Below are 19,584 nucleotides of genomic sequence, written 5' to 3'. Positions count from 1 at the left end.
ATGCCCTCTTACATAAGCAGTCCCCAAGCCCTTCTGCAGAGCTTCCAGAGAACTGAGCAGATGCCCCCTGTGATCATCCCCACAAGGGAAGTCCATTTACTACGGTGACTCTGTCCCTGGTTGGATGGGAAAGCTCTCAAATCTTTCTTTTCTTCCTCTTGGTCTTGACCCTAGAGAAGTACTTAGAAAAATAATTGGAAATGCTGCGTCTTCCATCCTCACACCCAAATCCAGCAGCCTGAAACTCAAGCTCAAGAGGTGTAGGAGGGGCAAGGCCCACAATTATCAAAGCTGGACAGACTGCATTATTGAGCAGAATGAGGTCAAGGCCACAGCCTGGCAGCAGGATCCTGAGATGATTCATGTACCACACAACCCTGTGGGGTCCTCCCACCGTCCAGGGCTGCTACAGCTGAGAGAGACCTTAGTGTCACCACACAGTAGAAACTGGTCACCAGGAAGAAGAAGGAGATCTTGGTCACCAAGATGACACAGTAAGTTAATGCAAAGGAGGTGCCAGAATGTATGTCCCCTAGTGAGCAAACCTACTGTCTCATTGTAAATACACCACATTGCCTTTTTTTTGTTGTTGTTCTTTTTTTTATTTCACGTTTTTATTTAACTTCCAGGTAAACATATAGTGCAATATTAGTTCAGATATAGAATTTAGTGATTCATCACTTGTATGTAACACCCAGCACTCATCACAAATGCCCTCCTTAATATCCATCCCTATTCAACCCATTTCCTGCCCACCTTTCTTCCAGCAACCCTCAGTATGTTCTCTATAGTATGGTTTGCCTCTCATTCCCCCCCACCATGTTCATTTGTTTTGTTTCTTAAATTCCACATATGAGTGAAATCATATGGTCTTTCTTTCTCTGATTGACTTATTTCACTTAGCATTATACTTTCTAGCTCCATTGACATCATTGCAAATGGAAAGATTTCATTCTTTTTTATGGCTGAGTAATATTCCATTACACACACACACACACACACACACACACACACACACACACACACACACCATCTTTATCCATTCATCAGTCAATGGACATTTGGGCTCTTTCCATAATTTGGCTATTGTTGATAATGCTGCTATCCTTTCAAATCAGTATTTTTGTATCCTTTGGGTAAATACCTTGTTGTGTAATTCCTGGGTCATAGAGTAGTTCTATTTTTAACTTTTTGAGGCACCTCCATACAGTTTTCCAGAGTGGCTGTACCAGTTTGCATTCTCACCAACAGTGTAAGAAGGCTCCTCTTTCTCCGTATCCTTGCCAACATCTGTTTCCTGTGTTGTTAATTTTAGCCATTCTGACAGGTATGAGGTGGTATCTCAGTGTGGTTTTGATTTGTATTTCCCTGGTGATGAGTGATGTTGAGCATTTTTTCATGTGGCTGTTAGCCATTTGGATGTCTTCTTTGGAAAAATGTCTATTCATGTCTTCTGCCCATTTTTAAACTGGATTATTTGTATTTTGGGTGTTGAGTTTAGTAAGTTCTTTATATATTTTGGATACTAACCCATTATCAGATGTGTCATTTGCAAATATCTTCTCCCATTCCAAAGGCTGCCTTTTAGTTTTGTTGAGTGTTTCCTTCGCTGTGCAGAGGCTTTTTATCTTGATGAGGTCCCAATAGCTCATTTTTGTTTCCCTTGACTCAGGAGATGAATCTAGTAAGAAAATTGCATGGCCGATGTCAAAGAGGTTACTGCCTGTGTTCTTCTCTAGGATTTTGATGATTTCCTATCTCACATTTAGATCTTTCATCCATTTTGAATTTATTTTTGTGTATGGTGTAAAAAAAGTGGTCCAGTTTCATTCTTCTGCCTGTTGCTGTTCAGTTTTCCCAACACCATTTTTTTCCCATTGAATCTTCTTTCCTACTTTGCCAAAGTTTAGTTGGCAATATGGTTGTGGGTCCATTTCTGGGTTTTCTATTTTGTTCCATTGATCTACGTGTCTGTTTTTGTGCCAGCACCATACTGTCTTGATCACTACAGCTCTGATTATCTTGAAGTTTGGAATTTTGATGTCTCCAGGGTTGTTTTTCTTTTTCAAGATTGCTTTGGCTATTCAGGGTCTTTTGTGGTTCCATACAAATTTTAGGATCATTTGTTCTAGCTCTGCGAAAAACACTGGTGGTATTTTGATAGGAATTGCATTAAGTGCATAGATTACTTTGGGTAATATAGATGTTTTAACAATATTTGTTTTTCCAATCTATGAACATGGAATGTTTTTCCATTTCTCTGTCTCATCTTCAATTTCTTTCATAAGTGTTCTATAGCTTTCAGAATGCAGATCTTTTACCTCCTTGGTTAGGTTTATTTGTAGGTATCTTATGGTTTTTGGTGCAACTGTAAATGGGATTGATTCCTTGATTTCTTTCTGCTGCTTCATTATTGGTGTGTAGAAATACCACAGATTTCTGTATGTCAATTTTGTATCCTGAGACTACTTAATTCATGCATCAGTTCTAGCAATTCTGGGCAGGGGGAGGGGGTCGGTCTTTCGGGTTTTCTACATAGAGTATCATGTCATCTGCGAATAGTGAAAGTTTGACTTCCTCTTTGCTGGTTTGGATACCTTTTATTCCTTTTTATTGTCTGATTGCTGGGGCTAGGACTTCCAGTACTGTGTTAAGTGGCAGTGCCATGTTACCTTCTGAGAACAGGGGGTTCTTCCAAGATGTTAGACTTTAGTGGGAGGGGTAGATTCACACACACACACACACACACACACACACACACACACACACACGGGACAGACTACAAGTGTCTCCCACTGAGTGATCTGGAGAAGAGAATTAACACTGGTTGAGCCATGGCTACTTACCAGGCCCTGTGCACTATATTGGCAAGGTTAAGAGTCCTGGCTTGGGGCTCAGACAAATATGGACCAGAGTTTTATGTGACCCTGGGTAGGTGACACAGCTCCTCCAAGCCTCAGGTTCCTCTTCTGTAAAATGAAGATAAACAGAATGCCTCACAGGCTTGGGGGAAGATTAAATAAAATAATCCATGTACAGTAATAAGCCCTTGGAACATTTGAAAACTGGCACTGAATGAGACACATTTTTTAAAGTTTATTTATTTATTTTGAGAGAGAGAAAGAGAGAACAAGATGGTGAGAGGCAGAGAGAAAGAGGTACAAAGGATCCAAAGTGGGCTCTGTGCTGACAGCAGAGAGCCCGATGAGGGGCTTGAACTCAGGAACCATGAGATCATGACCTAAGCTGAAGTTGGATGTTTAACTGACTGAGCCACCCAGGCACCCCTGTTGGCTGTTACTTTTATCTACAGCAATTGTCTTCTTTAATCCTCACAACTTCTTTTTAAGAGAGGGAGGACATAGGCTCAGAGGGGTAGGTTACTTGCTCAGATTCATGTATTCTTGCAAATGTGTTAAGCTCCTGTCAAGAACCAGACACTGTTCCAGACACTGGGCATATTGCAGTGAACAAAGCAGATGAAAATCCCTGTCCTCATGGGGCTTCCATTGTAGCTGGGGAAGACAGACAATAAACAAAAGTCTAAGTGAACTGTATGCTATGCTGGGGGTGGGGGGTGGGGTGTCATAAGTGCCCTGGAGAAAAAAAGCAAGGAAGGAGATGGGGTGAGGGCACGGAGGATTGCAATTTTAGAGACTAGTTGTGGAAGGCCTTCACTTGATGACATTGACCAAAGGCTTGAAGAAGGCAGGGGTATAGGCATGTGGATCTCTGGTGGAAGAATTCCAGAGCAAGGGAAGCACACGTGCAAAGGCCCTGAGGCAGGCACCAAGTATTAGAGGGCCCACACGGGGTAGTGCTCAGAAACAGGGGTGCGGGGAGGAGCAGTAGGAGATGAAGTTAGAAAACGTTGTAAATCATGGTACCAGAAGCTGGGATTTGAACCCAGAACTGATTTCCAAACCCATGCTCACACACACCCCCTGCCTTGCTCAGCCCCATCACAGGCTCCCTAGATGATTGGCCGGTATGGTTAGGCGAGTAGCGGGGGTTGATTCTGGTCTTTCCAGAGAGGGCTTTGTGTGGTTCAAAGTCAGACACCAGGAAGGGGGGGTGAAGAATTCCATTAAGTGTAATGAAGAATTGCAAGTAAGTGTATTATTTCTATATTCAGAACCAAAAATCAGAATCTAAGTTTCAGTCCGTACATGAACTTATAAAGAAGGTCGTGATGAGGGAGCATAAGGCAAGCTGAGAGCAAAGCACAGACTAACACCCCCCATCCCCCAACCCAGGTAGGATATGTGTGACGACAATCCCCAGGCACTCCTGGGTGCCCAAGAACAAAGGAAAGGAAAGAAAACAAATGGTCAACTGATGGAGATCACAATCATACAGGACATGAGTCTCCATCGGTTTACAAATACCTCAGTAAATTACAAGAAAAAGGCAATCTTATCAATAGCCTAATCTCCAGAAACCTATAGTCTCAGTTTCCTGGAGCCCCAACATCACCCTCCCCTCCATAGTGATGTGGGGAACAAAGGCAAGAAGGAAATGGCAAGTAAAATTAAATTTCTTTATAACCAGCAGCCCATTGACAAATACTTGAAGTAAATATTGAGTATGGGAACCCCCTACTGTCTTTTTTTTTTTTTTAACGTTTATTTATTTTTGAGACAGAGACACAGAGCATGAACGGGGGAGGGGCAGAGAGAGAGGGAGACACAGAACTGGAAGCAGGCTCCGGGCTCTGAGCCATCAGCCCAGAGCCCAATGGTCCGTGAGATCGTGACCTGAGCTGAAGTCGGACGCTCAACCGACTGAGCCACCCAGGCGCACCCCCCTACTGTCTTAATGTTAATGCTCTACTAGAGAGAAAGCAACCTTAGCTTCACAATAGCACTGCCCCTGGCATCTTAGGAGTCTCCTTTAGCACATCAAAGTCGTTCTGGAAACCTCCCTTTTGCCTTTACCTCCCCCAACTCCATAGTATGTAACCGGGCACCCTTCACAATCCCAGCGGCAGCTCTTTCTGCCTTTGGGTCCCTTCCCGCGCTTTGACGAAATCACCCCTTTTGCACCAAAGACATCTTCAAGAATTCTTTCTTGGCTCTCAGCTCCAAACCCCCTTCACTCCAAAAACAGAATATTTGAAATCAGGGCACCCAAGACATCCAGAATGTGGTCACCTCAAACAAACACAAATGCTCTTCAATCCCAAAGACCCTCAGCTGCTTTAGCTTTAGCCCCCTCCAGGCAGGAGCGCTGGAGAGCGCCCTCTTCACTGGCCCTGGGAAAGGTGACCTGGGACTCCTTAAATGCTTCCATGTGCTATAGCAGCAGCAAGGTCCAAATGGACAGGCAGAATGCAGGAGGGCAGCGGGGAGGGCTGGAGACCCGGTCCTGACTTCCAGGCACTCCCAGGAGTACCTTCCTCATCCTTCCATAGGAAGAGGACCTCCACCCACACCCCTCCCCCGCCCCCAGGGAATTGCTAAGAAAGATCAAAGAGAACCTCTTGAAAGGGCTGGCTCCCATTCTGAGTAATTGCCAGGTAAGCACACTGTGTCTTTACTTTGCCATGGGCCTGTGCTGGCAGAGCTGGATAGAGGAAATTGCTCACCTTGGGGAGGGGCAGGAACTCTTCTGGGCCATCACGGTCCACTGGGTAGGTTGCCTTGGTCAAGGTGAGATGGTTCCCCGTGACTGGAAGAGTGAACTATCTTCTACTCACAAAGCGTTTCAGTTATCTGACTGGTACATTCCTCTTCTTTCTCCGTCAGACCTCTGAAGCAGTCACCACACCTCCGCGCAGACTGAGAAAACAGGAAGTATGTCGGAGAGGGTGGGAATTCACGTGGCAGGAGACAAGATTGCTCTATGGTTACAGGAGGAGGCCGTAGGGCTACCTCCGGAGAGGATCCTGTGCTGGTTCCCATCCTGGTCATTCTCTGATAGCACCCACCAGCTGAGCAACCTTGAGCAAATCAGCTGTCCACTCTGGCCCTCAGATTTCTCGTATGTAAAACGAGAAGATAAGGGCTAAGTTCACGTTGGGCTCTAAAATTCCGTGATTTTAAGCCGGAGATTGCACGGGAGCACTTGTAACGAGTGGGATGGCTCATGATCGCACTGAGATGATCCACCTGTTTCAGATCCAGAAACCCCTCCAGCTGAACGTCATTGCCACAGGCCAGACTGAGCCCTCGATGGGAATGTTCTTAGGGCGAGCAAAACCAAAACCAAAAAACAAAAACACTAAAGGGGCTGATGGGAATGTTCTTAGGGCGAGAAAAACCAAAACCAAAAAACAAAAACATTAAAGGGGCTCGTCCTTTGTGCTTGGAGCTTGGAGGCCCCAAGGAAAAACATGCAAATAGAGCTAAGGACACACACATACACACACAGCCCCTGAATTTTAGTATCACGAGATCGCTCTCAGAAGCTGCATCAACAACTTGGCCCCCCAGTTGGTGCCAGCTAAGCCCTCTCACTTAATTACACGCCTAGGGCACTGCAATTTACAATCCGGGCAACCACGTTCTATGCAATTACAAACGAACAAAACAGGTCCCTAATATTTTGTTAGAATTTGTCCCTGCCTTTCTCCCCCTTCCCTGGTAATATTAATGTTCCTCACTTACAGTCCCCTGTTCCCAGCGCCTGTCCATGACTCTCCAATGTCAGCCAAGAGGCCCACTGTTGGGTGCCACTCGCATCAACAGTTTTGCTGTCTCCCAATCTGACCTTCCAGGTCACTGTGCTTCCATTTTTTCCCAGCTGAGAAACACAAGATTCCTGGACTGAGTGGGGACGCTGAGTGGATTTTGCACCATCATTGGCTTCGAGAGTGAGATTTCAGATTCCAGCCTCGATTCCTTTTCATTTATGAATCAGCTCTGCTTTTTCTGCCTTTCCGGGTTTCTGAGCAAAACTTGGTGCCTAAGAGACACGACCAGCCAGAATCACAGGGGACAGGGAACCCTGAACCCAGTGCGTTCACTTTTGTACAACATCTCAACCAAACGTTACCCCAACTACACTCTCGTATGAGAGATGTGAGCAGCTGTGTGGTCTGGCTTGAATGTTCCTCCCTCCCGTCCTGCCCCCCCCCCCGCCCCCGCCACCCTGCAAATGCTATGACATCAGCAAGCCCTGGGGGTTCTACTTTAAAGATGGTGAATATTTGTCTCCCTTTCTCCACTTCCAAGTGTCACCACCCCTGTCCAGGCTACTATCACTTCCTGGGCGTCAGGCGGACAAGTGCTCCAGCTTCCTTTGAGAGTTGTGACCTTTTCATTCCTCCTGTCAATCCATTCTCCACTCCGAAGCCCGAATGATCTTTTCAAAGCTCCAAGTAGATTATGTCACCCATGATTGAAAACGTTGACTTCTTTCAACTTAGAATAAAATCCAAACTCTTCACTATGGTCTGAAAGTCCTCCAGTGCAGTCCTCTCTCGACAGGCTCCGCATCTTTTGGGTCTCAGCTTAAATCAATGGTTCTCAACAAGGAGCAATTTTGGCCCCCGAGGGACTTTTGACAATATCTAGAGACATTTTTGGTTGCCACAAATGGGATGGAGGGTGCTGCTAGCATCCAGGAGGCAGAGCCAGGCGCGCTGCTAAGCATTCTGCAACACACAGGGTAGTTACCACAAGGAACTGTCTGGCCCAAAACGTCAGTGGTGCCGAGGGTGAGAAATCTTGGCTCAAATTTCCTTCTGCAGAGAGACCTTCCATGACTACCCGTATCTAAAGTGGTTCCCGGAGCTCCTGGGTGACTCAGTTGGTGAAGCATGTGACTTCCATTCAGGTCATGATCTCACGGCTCAGGGGTTCGAGGCCCACATTGGGCTCTGTACGAAGGCACAGACCCTGCTTCGGATCCTCTGGCCCCTCTCTCTCTGCCCCCCTCCTGCTCATGCTTTCTCTCTCTCTCTCTCTCGAAAATAAATAAATACATTAAAAAATAAATAAAATGGCTCCCATTCCCCTTGCCTTTCACATCACTAACAACAATCTGTCAGTGTGTTCTTGTTGCTCACACACTTGTTGTGTGCCCCAGCAGGCTGGAGACCAAGTATGTCTTGTTTAGCTTGGTTGCCTCGGTGCCCACCATATAGTAGGTGCTCAATAAATACTTGTGGCATGAAGGGCAGGAAGGAAAGGAAGATGGGAAGGGGAAGGGGCAATCAAGGTTAAATATAACTCTTTATTTTTCTGAGAAGTATAATGCCCACCTCCATCTTTATGTAGAAAACCTGCCGTTCAGCTTGGCTGCCTGCACTGATAGTGTTACTAGAGAATAAGCCGAGTGGACTTTGAAACGTTCTAAAACGTCTGTGGCCGATGGCGGCACCAAGCTGTCAAGATTCCTTCGATATTGACTTTTTTTTTCCCAACAAGTCCACCTGAGGTAGGAACTGTGTCTAATTCAGTCTTTATTGTAGGCCCAGCTCCTTGCATACTGCTTAGGACCCAGAGAGCAGATTAAACAACGCATACGTGAGTCAATGAATGAATGAATGAACGGCCAACAGAGGACACATGTAAATCGCCAGCCTAGAGGATGAAGGAGAGCTGCTACCCCGTTTCACCCACTTCTCTAGCAGCTGATGAACCCAGTCAGAGAGCCAGCCCCCAATTTAGGCTCTAGCTCCTTTTGCTGGTGACCCTTAAAAGAGCATTGCCACGAAAAACGTCACCTCTGGATGAGACCTCTACCCTCTGTCAGCTGTTTCACACTGCCCTTGGAGGGAAAATAAATTTGGCTTCAAGTTTCCCCAACGCCCATTTATAGTTCCTCGCACAAAGCCCAGACATTTATACTATTTGGTCACCAAAGGCCAGCTAAGTCTCTCAGAGGTGACCTTTTCTCCACCCCGCCCCCAGCCCCCCAACTACCCCCTCAGGGCTTCCAAGGGCCAATGGGAAGGAGCTGCAGGCTGTGAGGTTTCCAGAATGCACTCCTTGCTGGAATGAATCTGCCTAAATTTCACTCTTAAACCCCAGAGATTAATGTTATCTTATTAGCAACACAAAATGGAAAAGACTGAGCTCTTTCAGTTTAATCTGCTTAGTTTCCCAGGGCTGCAGGGAGCTGCTCCAAGGAATGTGGCTTGGCTTTTGTTACAGGACGTTTTAAAAAAAAAAAAAAAAAAAAAAAAAAAAAAAGTCCAACATATTTTTTGGCATAAATCTACCTATCTAATTTAAATTTTGAAAACCCACTGATTAAGTCCTGGGCCTTTCACTTTTTTTCCTATGGAGTCTACAAATATCATTGCTATTAGGAAATCTCATACTATGAAACTCGCTGCTGCAAATCTTGCTTTTATTCTCTCCCTCCCTCCCCACCCACCACCCTTCCTCACTCTCCCTCAAATCTTCTCTATTCTCATTAGCACCATCTGGTGGTGATTCACATCTTCTAGTACTTTTAGACCCCAAAGAGTGTATGTGTATATATACGCGTTATCTCTACTATATTTATCTATCTTATTCGAAAATAAAAACCAAGAAAAAAGTTTTAATTTCTTGATTCATTTTAAAAGGAAAATAATCAGGGGCGCCTGAGTAGCTCAGTTAAGCGTCTGACTCTTAATTTTGGCTCAGGTCATGATCTCATGGTTCTCGGGAGTGAGTTCAAGCCCTGCATGAGGCTCTGGGCTGGCAGTGCTGAGCCTGCTTGGGACTCTCTCTCCCTCTCTCCCTGCCCCTCTCCCACTCACTCTCTCGCTCTCAAAAATAAATAAACTTAAAATAAAAATAATAATCTTATTAAATGTTTCACATAAATAACATTTTAATGAAAAAATAACCATATTTTCCAAAACGCAAAAATTTTACGAACAGAATGTCAATATTTCACATTTCTTGCACCGCTCTTTAATGTCTGGCTTAATAAAAGACGGCCAAATTCTATATCTGCTTCTGCATTCAACCTGTTGTAATATCTTGTTTTCGCTGAAACATATAAAGAAAATCTGGCCTCAGATAGACATGTAGTTGGAAAAAGGAGTGTGTTGATAACTTTTTCAGATAATTATGGGCATTCTTTTTTGACACTATACCAAATCTCAACAAGTTATGGCTTTTTAAAGCTTAGTTGGAATGTGGAATCTGAAATAATATCCATGGACTTTGTGTACCGTGCTGTATTCATATCCATTGGTCTATCTTGGACTTTGAATAGAGTTCTGATGCATGATTTTGTAACTTCATTCATTGTCATATGAAAAATGTTAGTTTATGAGTTATGGAGAACTTGTAAATGTTGGCACATTTCATGATACGACATCGAAAAAAATCACAGTCGTAAACATCGCTGCCAATCTCATCAGAAAAGGCGTTAAGTGTCAGGAAGCCGTCAAGCTCATGACAGACTCGAGTTTTTCCAAAATCCTAATTTTCACTTGAAAGCTTGAATTTTGTCATTGGGAACAAATAGTGTCAGCTGTCTGAAGTAACAGTCTCACTTCATTCATTTTTGGGAAAATATCTGCCAAGTCGTCAAGCCCGAATAACCACAGTCTGCCTGACAATCATTCTTTCGAGTAACAACAGCATTGGGTGAAGAAACAGCAGCTCGTGCAGCTGGCGACTCAGTCACACGCGTGCTTTCCCTCCAGACAGCCCTTGGATTTGCATTTGCCGCAGGAGGGCTTTGTGTGAACTTTGCCTTGCAGCGCATGGAACCTTAAAAAGGTGTACTCACAAAACCAAGATGCAATTACATTAAGAACGCTACCTGTTTTGTCAAGGACATTCTTCAGCGAGACTGGCATTTCCGCTACCGTGAGTGCGTGGCGGTGAAGGGTGCGAACGCTGTCCAGTTTGGTGTCGCTGCCATGACGTGTGCCAAAGTGCCCCGAGTTTGCCGCACCACTCTTTTGCGCCCCTGGTGCAGATACGAACACAGTGGAAAGGTATACAATAGTTTAATATCATTGGGAAAATAGCGTTGACCTTGACGACCTCCAGGGGTCTATGGAACAGACTTTGAAGGTCTTTCCTCTACCTCCCAACATGGGCTGCCAGAGGCTGTTATAGCCTGTCATCAGTATCATTTGCTGAGAGAGGGGGTCAAGACAAAGATGCCCTGTGCCCCAAACCCTTCACTCCATATGTTATTTTCCGTTGCCTGCCCCTTTTTTGATTCTCTGGAGCAAGTCTCCTTAGAGACTCTTTAGAGACTCTCCCCCTCACTCCAGGGCAGACTAAATAGCGCAGGGGGAACCCAGCTGGAAGTACCCACACCTCCTCCCACCTGTGCTAAAATTTATCTTTTCTTTTTCTCGCCCAGTTATCACCTAAGCCTAACACTTACATAAAGAAAAGGCTACAGGAATGAAGTGCCCTGTGAGGTGTGGATAAGATAAGCAATCTGGCAGGAGGATTAAAACACCCTAAGGGTGGTGCAAACAATCCTTGGAATCCCCCTTACCATCGGTCACCCAGAGACTACTTCAGTCTTACTCATCTTTCAGGCCTCAACTTACATATCGCCTTCCACCTCTTCCCCGCCCCCCATTTTCCAGTGCCTTCCTTGTGGCCTTACCGGATTTTCCCCACTACACGGTAAATTCCTAAAAGGCTTTTTTGTCTTGTTCATTCTCAGGAAGTTTAAAACACAGAGGGGATGTGTTTATGCACTCCTTTTTTTTTTTTTCCTTTTTAATGTTTATTTATTTTGAGAGAGAGAGAGAGAGAGGCACAGAGAGGTGCGGTGGGAGAGAGAGAATCCCAAGCAGTTTCCACCCTGTCAGCGCAGAGCTTGGCTCGGGGCTCGATCTCACGAATCGTGAGATCATGACCTGAACTGAAATCAAGAGTCAGACACTTAACCGACGGAGTCACCCAGGTGCCCCCATATGCATTCTTTTTTTAAGTGGATGTCTTCAGATGGGGCAGACGTCTCCATTCACCACCGCCCATTCCGCATCCTACTGTCTTAAGAATGCATCCCTTGGGCGCCTGGGTGTCGCAGTCGGTTAAGCGTCCGACTTCAGCCAGGTCACGATCTCGCGGTCCGGGAGTTCGAGCCCCGAGTCGGGCTCTGGGCTGATGGCTCAGAGCCCGGAGCCTGTTTCCGATTCTGTGTCTCCCTCTCTCTCTGCCCCTCCCCCGTTCATGCTCTGTCTCTCTCTGTCCCAAAAATAAATAAACGTTGAAAAAAAAAATTTTTTTAAAAAGAATGCATCCCTCATTGCCTGTGCCCCAACAGAATTGGAATTTGCTGGTCACACTGAATCACAGCCCAGAGTAGGCCCTCAATCAGTACTTAATTAGAAGGATTCTTCTCTTTTCAGGTTGGGAGCCAGGGTCTTTTTAATTGGCTACTGTTCACGAACCATGGCCCCCGGGACTACCTTATGTCACAGGAGTCCCATTGTGCTTGGTAACCTGCTTCAGGGCACCCCCACATCTTCCATCTCACCAGAGAGTCTATGTCCTTCTAGAAGGCAGGGTCCAGTCTCTCTTCCTTTCTTCTCCTTCCTTCCTTCCTTCTCTTGCCTAATTCTCCCTTGCCTCCTCCCACCCCAGATTCAAGCACTTGATTAGGTTACAGTCAGCTTAGACACCTGGGTAGGTAGTGGAGAGTCTGGTCATAAAGAAGATAATGCTCTCTCAGGCAGGTGGCCTCAGTTCCTGGAAGATGAAATCTTACCAGAAATAGGGGAGGGTAGTCTTAGGGTGGGGAAGAGCCGGGGGCAGGGAAATTGTGGTAGGAGTTTGCGAAGGTAGGCTGGGAAGAGGTCAGGAAGGGCCCTCAAGGCCATGCTAAAGAATGTGGATCTCTTCCTACCGACACTGGGGTGTAACATGACCAGACCTGTGTTCCATGAGCATGTTTCCTAGGGCTGATCTTCTCCCCCAACCCTCCCCTTTTCCCTTGATCACAAAGAAGCGCCCAGTGCCTGCCATTGAAACTGTGCAAGACGCCCTCCTGATTGGGTGGATGCAGTGCGACCGGTGTCTGAGAGGAGGAGCAGGGCTGAGCAGCAGACAACTCTCCCTCCCCCCACCACCTAGGCCAAAACACGTTCTCCGACTTAAGCTGGTTGGACTAGATTGGGTGGGGACTGGAGGGATCAGAGGATTAGCACATCAGTCCCAGCCTTGAATGAAGCACATTCCACAGTCAAGTAAGCAGGGTGTGGTTGTACCCAACCCCTGCCCAGCTCCTGGCCGGAGGGCTGTGTGCATGTGTGTTCCAAATGTAAGGGCATGCTGTGTGCCTGCCCAGGACCTGACATTCCTAACCAGCTATGCCCTCTAGGAGACCTCCATGGTACTTCCTTCCAGAACTTTCCCTGTGTGTCCTCACTATGTTCCGCTTGCATTTTGCAGATGACTCACCGTTTCAGCACCATCTCTCAGTTGGGAGGAAGAAATGAGAAAGGATTGCATTAGGACCGGGAAGCTCGTCCCTGTCCTGTTTCTGGCCTGGAGTCACCTTGCTGTATTGGTCAGGGCAGGGAGCAGCCTTGAAGCAAGGGGCCTGGGCTTCTGGAACATCTGCAGGAGAAGCTGGTATTATGGGAAAGTACCCCAAACTACTATAGTCACCATTCTTTTGCTGACTGTAAAAGTAGCATATAATCACTGTAAGAAACAGTCTTAAAAATTCCAAAAGTAAGGAACACTTTTAGATCGTCTGTAACACCAATCCATAAAAAATGGTGATTATTGATCTTCTATCTTTTTCATATTATGCCTATCCAGTGCATGTTTTTTTTTTTTTTTAATTTTTTTTTTTCAACGTTTATTTATTTTTGGGACAGAGAGAGACAGAGCATGAACGGGGGAGGGCCAGAGAGAGAGGGAGACACAGAATCGGAAACAGGCTCCAGGCTCTGAGCCATCAGCCCAGAGCCTGACGCGGGGCTCAAACTCACGGACCGCGAGATCGTGACCTGGCTGAAGTCGGACGCTTAACCGACTGCGCCACCCAGGCGCCCCCAGTGCATGTTTTTTTAAAGGAAGAAAATGAAGTATAGTTTCTGTATATAATTGGGATCATTGTTTTAAAGTCTTCTGTATCCTGCCTTTTCATTTATGAACATTTCCCTATTTCCTTATTCTTAAACTATCTAATTTTAATGGCTGCATAATACCACATATGGTTGTATCATAAAACCAGTGATAGGATCCTAGAGTGAGGTTATCACAAGGGGTCCGTTTCAAAAAAGAAAGAGACAGAAGTGTGCTGCTTAATAAGAGAGGGAGCCATGCCATGCCTTTGTGCCTTTGCACCCCTCCACCACCTTTGGACTCAACTCAAGCATCATCCTCTCCATGAAGTCTGTGCAGCCCCAGCCTGAGCTCAGGCTAACACCAATCCATTGTGCTCCCCTAAGACCATCATAGCACCGATCCCATTATATTAAACAGATGTCTTCGTATTTCAATCTTTCCCACCAGACCATAAGATCTTTATCAACTGGACTCTACCTGAGCAAGCCATGAAGCTCCAGTGTCCAGCTGGTACCTGGCATATAGAAGATAATAAATGCCTTTTAAAGAAGCAAAGTTTAAGCAATCCCCCCATTGTCAGATATATAGACTATTTCTAATTTGTAGAGATAGCCTTCACTTTCTCACTTCCCCATGTTCTCACTTCCAACATTCTATGTTGAGTGAGGAAGAGGGTGGAGGTAGACCAAAAAAATTATATCTGGGGCACAGGGGTGCAAGACCACCTGGCTGCTGGGATCCCAAACAGACCAAGTTCATCTACTTGCCACTGACAATATCCAAAGGCAGACAAACGAGTGGTGGGAAACAAGAAATGAGATCAACATGGGGAAGACAGAGGACTAGCGTCTCAAAGACCGTCTCCAAAGTGCTGAAAATATTTCCAGGTTTATGCAAGGGAAATGTGGGACAAAGCTGGGTGGGACGGTGGGTGTATGCCGTTGCGCAGCGAAAGTCAAGTTGATTATTGTCTTGGGGTCAGTCACAGGGTCTTGCCGGCTCAGGGCAGCCCTTATTGTTTGAGGGGGTAGTTTCTGTTCCCTTCAGGGGATGCTTTGCCCATGGGGTCTTTTGCCTGAGTTAAAAGATAAGTTGGAATGAAGAACGTGATCAGTTAGAAAGAACAGACTGAAATCAGGATGGAGGTAGTGGAAGTCCTCTCTCAAAACCTTGTTTGGGTCACTTGTTGCCATTTGAACCCTCCTGTAAATGATGTTGGGAGACTTATAAATAAATCTTTGTCTTCATCTGACTCATCTTGTGGTATAAAGTGCAGATGCCAGAATTGGAAAAATCCCAGCCCCACTATTTGATAGCTGTGTGGCCTTGAGCATGTTACTTGATTCTGACGCTCATTTGCCTCAATATACAATGGAGATAAGGGCACCTGGCTGGCTCAGTGAGTGGAGCGTGTGACTCTTGATCTCAGGGTTGTAAATTTGAGCCCCATGTTGGGTGTAGAGATTACTTAAACACACACACACACACACACATAAGATAAAATGGGGTCTACTCAAGGATGTCGAGATGTTGTAAATGAGATAATGTGGATCAAGTCTTAACACAATGCTTGGCACCTTGTAGCTAGTGTTTATTACTAAACAGAACTTTTGGGCCCATGTTACGGAATTCATGCCACATGGCCAAACTGCTTTCCAGAAACATGAGCAATTCACACACATACCTATAGCATATGGCACCTTCCATGGCATCTTCTCCAGTAAGAAGTTTGGTCATTTTTTCTCTTTGCTCAATGCGCCTTACAAGGATCATGTGGGTCCTGGTCAAACTCATCGTGAAGTTCAACCAAAGGTCATCTTTCTTCTCACAGTCTAAGCACCAATGTGAAACCCCATCTCAGTCACCCTTTCTGGGCTGCAGAAGATGAGGCTAAGCTACATGGCATGAAATACAAGGTCACACCAGTAAAATATGAGGGTGTCAACACAGAAGTTTCAGAAGCTGTCTTCCGCATTCAGCTGAATGAATAGGGGACAAAGGCAGCAGAGGATAGCCCCCAACACGGTTCTTCCCGTCTGTCTTCACCCTCATCCCACCCAATATACAATCATGGAAAGTGAAAGCACAAAGGCTGCCTGGTGATCAACTTGCTCCAGAAGAGGCCCAGAGAGGTTAAGTGGCTTGCCCGAGGTTACACAGCTGGCAAGTGCCATTGAGAGTATCGAGATGACAAGGAATCCAAGATTTTCCTCACAGGCAGAAAATCTCGTGTACAACTCCACTTGTTTGTCCTCTTAGCCCCATTTACAACTTCACCAGGAACATCAGGGTGGATGATGATAGGGGCGGGAGACAGCACACGCTTGCAGGGGCTCTGAAAGCCCAAACCCACAGCCTGTGCAGAAGTCAGTTGTGAGAAGAGACTGAATCATCTCAGCAGATGCGGCTCAGCACCATGTGCCAGAAGGGCCTCTGTGGTCCAGCTGGGAGCTCCAGGGGCTTCAGGAGGGCTTTCCCCCCACTTCCTGTTTCCTGTGCCACAGCCATGGTTTTTATTTTTCCCTGCATATGGAAATCCCCCCACAAGAGCCAGTTACTTGGATATCTTGTTTAATTAAAAAGTGGGGAAAGGATAAGCTTACAAAGCACCACGGCAAACCAGAAGTCATTGTTGTAACAGTTTTATTCAAGTCTGTGTGTGCTCTGGTGGTGGGACCAGGCTGAATCTGCATTACACTGTAATACGATAAGAGGTTTAGCCATTGAACCAAGCCTGCTTGGCATCCCTAGTTAACAATTTACAGTACCTTGAAAAAAAAAAAGCCAAAGAAAAGAACCTGGTAAGTTTCCTTCAGGACTTTTCTATTTTTAAATATTGTTGACAAATTACAATAACTTAAATTCCAAAGCAAAATGGGAATTCAAGGACACAGGGTTAGGACATATGAACAAGACACTGAAACGGGGAAGGCCTAGGGATGAGAACTAGTAGCTAATTACAGAGAAACAAAACGAACACATATGTGAACTTTCACTTTACCTAGACTCAAAGGCTCTAACAGGAAGGAAAATCCCAAAGAAAGCTTTTCTGCGAACTAAGTAAAACCCATCTCCAACTTCTTTCCTTAATCCTCTAGAAGATAGTCTAAATCTGTATGTGAGCATGTGAATATGTGAGTGTGTGAATGTGTGAGCGTGTGTGTTTAGGATGGATAGTGAGGAAAATCAGAGGAGAAAGTTGACAAGTTCATTATCTCCCTTCTTTGCTACAGCTGGGTACCAAGGGCATGTAGCTCAACACAATGGCTCTTCTCAATTTCTAGCTGCAGTCGTGAGCTAACAACCCAAAGCAAGGCTACAGGCGGGGGATGCAGGGAACCACAGGCAGTAAGAATCAGGAAGACCAGTCCTACCGGCTTCCAGGTTAAGGAAAGAGCCCGACCTTCAGAACAACAAATGACCGGGCTCCCTGAGCTGTCTAGGGAGGCCAGGGTGCTGCCAGTGCCCAAGACCGGAAATGAACAAAGCGGGAGGGCTGTCAATATCTCATCAGGACAAATGGGAAATCGTCAGCAGCCTGAGAAGATGATGAGAGGTTCACCTGACCTGCACAGCCAACCAGAAGCCCAGAGCTGGGTCAGGCTGGTTAGGCACCTAAATCCTATTAATTAGCCGTAATCAGCTGGGACTCCGGTTTCTGCCTCCTGCCTTCAAACACCAGTGCCTGAGATGCCAAGGGTCCAGTGGCAAGGCCTGGAAGGTGCCAGGGACCGAGAACTCCCAGAAGCAGCAGTGGGTTCTCCTTTCTGATGTGGATTTTTATTAATTTGAATTCCTGATCTAAGAAAGCAATGATTTGTCTGAAAGAAGAGAGCATTTAGGAATGTGTTCCTAGGACTAAATGTAGCTTGACAAGAAGCCATCCTCAGGCCTGAAGCCAAGGAGAGAGGCAAGTGGCCTAGTAGGCTCAACCACAGGAAATTGCCAATATTCGGCTGGTTTTGACCTACAACCACCCCCCACCCCACCCAACCCCCACACTTTTCTCCACAAAGGGAAATAAACTAGCAAGGTGAGGCTTATCAGTGCTGGACCCTGGGTTCCAGGACCATACATTTTAAAGTTAAAGGGCTTCGTGCTTCAGGTAGAGAAGACAGCATCATCCTCAGTTCGTTGTTGGGCTCACAGGTCTACAGAGGGGAGGAGACACTTGCAACTTCGCACACTAGCATGTGGGCAGCTCAGGTCACCGTGTTCCTGCCGTTCTTGCCACCATGGTCATTTACGATCACAACACACTGCGGTGCGGGCTGCTCTCACCCCTGACCCAGGGCCAGTCTCTGGCAGAGCTTTCAGGAAAGGCCCAGCACTACAGCAAGGGCAACACCTGCCTCTTCCCCCAAATCCTCCAAGAGGCAATGGAGTGTTCCCAACCAGCTTGAAGGCGGGTGGAGGGGGGGGGGCTCACATACCTGAGTCAAAAGCACAGGCTTAATTAAACACATGAAGAAAAGATCAAGGCTCCCTGAAGTGTAACCATTCACAGCCATCCAGCCTTTCAGAACCCGCTGTTCTGTGCTTTTGTTAAAAGCAAGCTTGAAGAGTTAGCAATGCTCAGGAGGGGTCTCCCTCCTTGTGGGGGCCAGAGGGAGGAGGGGGGCCCAATGTGGGGACTGAGGAATAGGAGTGTTGACAACAAGCCACACCTAGATGCCCTTGGGATGTCCTGTTGTGTCCCTGAGCAACCGTGGTCTGAGGGGAAAGGGGCCTTGTAAAGAACCTCACACCAGGACATGCGTCCCAAGGGCCGGCAGACCTTCTCGCAAAGATTCTTCCAGGAATTAAATTGGCCTCATTCCAGTCTCGAAAAAAACAAGACTCTGGGAATGACTCCTAAAAACTCCAAGACGCCAAACTGTCATTCTGATGCTGACTCCAGCCTCCTGGTCTCCTATTTTCCTCCTTCCTAAGACACTAATGCTGGGAAAGACCAGCCTGACAAGTTAAGTGGGGGGATCAGAAAGGAGGTCTGTAAACACCAGGTGCTGCAAAAACGCAGAAGAAGATGTGCCTGACCATGGCCCCCGTTAGTCATTCTAAGCCAGCTCCAAACCACTACTCTTCCAGAAACCAAAGTAAGAAACACTAGGCAAGTCCCTTAGAGGCAAAAGTGGTGAGGACCACACTGTTAAGGTCAGCAATTTGTCCTAATGGCCGGCTGGGAGCTGCATGCTTCGCCGACCTGCTCTGAAACATGTTCTCATTGCCCTTGACCGGGAAACAGGTAATGGTTGCTTTTACAGGAAGGAAATGTGAGAGTGGCTAAAAGGGGAGCCAGACAGCAAAACAGATGGTGGAAGACAGACACCTTGTTCAAGTCTTAGAGCTTGGTGCCCGACTCAGCGACCAGTCCAGGCAGCTTTCAAATTTCCCTTCCCTTGAATTTCTTCCTCTTTAAGCATTTTCTCTTCTCTACCAGCAAGTGTATCAGAAGGAAAATGATGCAATTTTGTAAAGGCCAGGAGGAAAGGTTAGCACTATTCTGAGTTGACAAATAGAAGACATCATCATCATCACGTTCATCATTACTACCAGACCCTTGGGATACTAAAGGATGTGAAGTGAAGAGAGAGTAACCACCAAGCCTCTTAGAAATAATATGAGGATAATGGAGACA

This window comes from Lynx rufus, unplaced genomic scaffold (assembly GCF_022079265.1).
Source record: "Lynx rufus isolate CCGP_SWC_20201006 ecotype Redwood Valley unplaced genomic scaffold, mLynRuf1.p SCAF_17, whole genome shotgun sequence".
In the NCBI taxonomy this organism is placed as follows: Eukaryota; Metazoa; Chordata; class Mammalia; order Carnivora; family Felidae; genus Lynx; species Lynx rufus.
The sequence above is the reverse complement of the archived record's forward strand: the minus strand, read 5'-3'. Positions refer to the sequence as shown.